The sequence below is a fragment of the Chondrus crispus genome, genomic scaffold (assembly GCF_000350225.1).
Source record: "Chondrus crispus Stackhouse genomic scaffold, scaffold_93, whole genome shotgun sequence".
Classification (NCBI taxonomy): Eukaryota; Rhodophyta; class Florideophyceae; order Gigartinales; family Gigartinaceae; genus Chondrus; species Chondrus crispus.
In genome coordinates, this window is record NW_005178827.1 from 43135 (window position 1) to 43516 (window position 382).

The following is a 382-nucleotide window of genomic DNA, read 5'->3' on the forward strand; positions in this document are numbered from 1 at the left end:
TTGAGGACCAGCAGGGGGGGGCCAGAGAGGAGGTTGACTGAGATGGCGAGGCCGACGCGGTCGGAGTTTGCGAGCGGGAAGACGTGGACGAGGTGGGGGGGCAAGGTGGGGTGGAGGGAGGGGGAGCGCTTGCGCACGAGGGTGGCGAGGCCGTCCTCCTTGTCGGCGGGGCGCTTGGCGTAGAAGATGTAGAAGTGAGGGGCGAGGGCGGCCTCGAGACGGGCGAGGAACGGCGGGTGGAACCAAACCTCCTGCAAGGCGATGAGGTCGGGAGCGGGGGAGAGAGTCAGAATGAGGTTGAGCAGTCCGTCGAGGCGCGCGTGCCACATGGGCGGGTGGTTCTGCTCGCGGTCCAGGCGCTCCTTCCCGGAGGGGTGAAAGA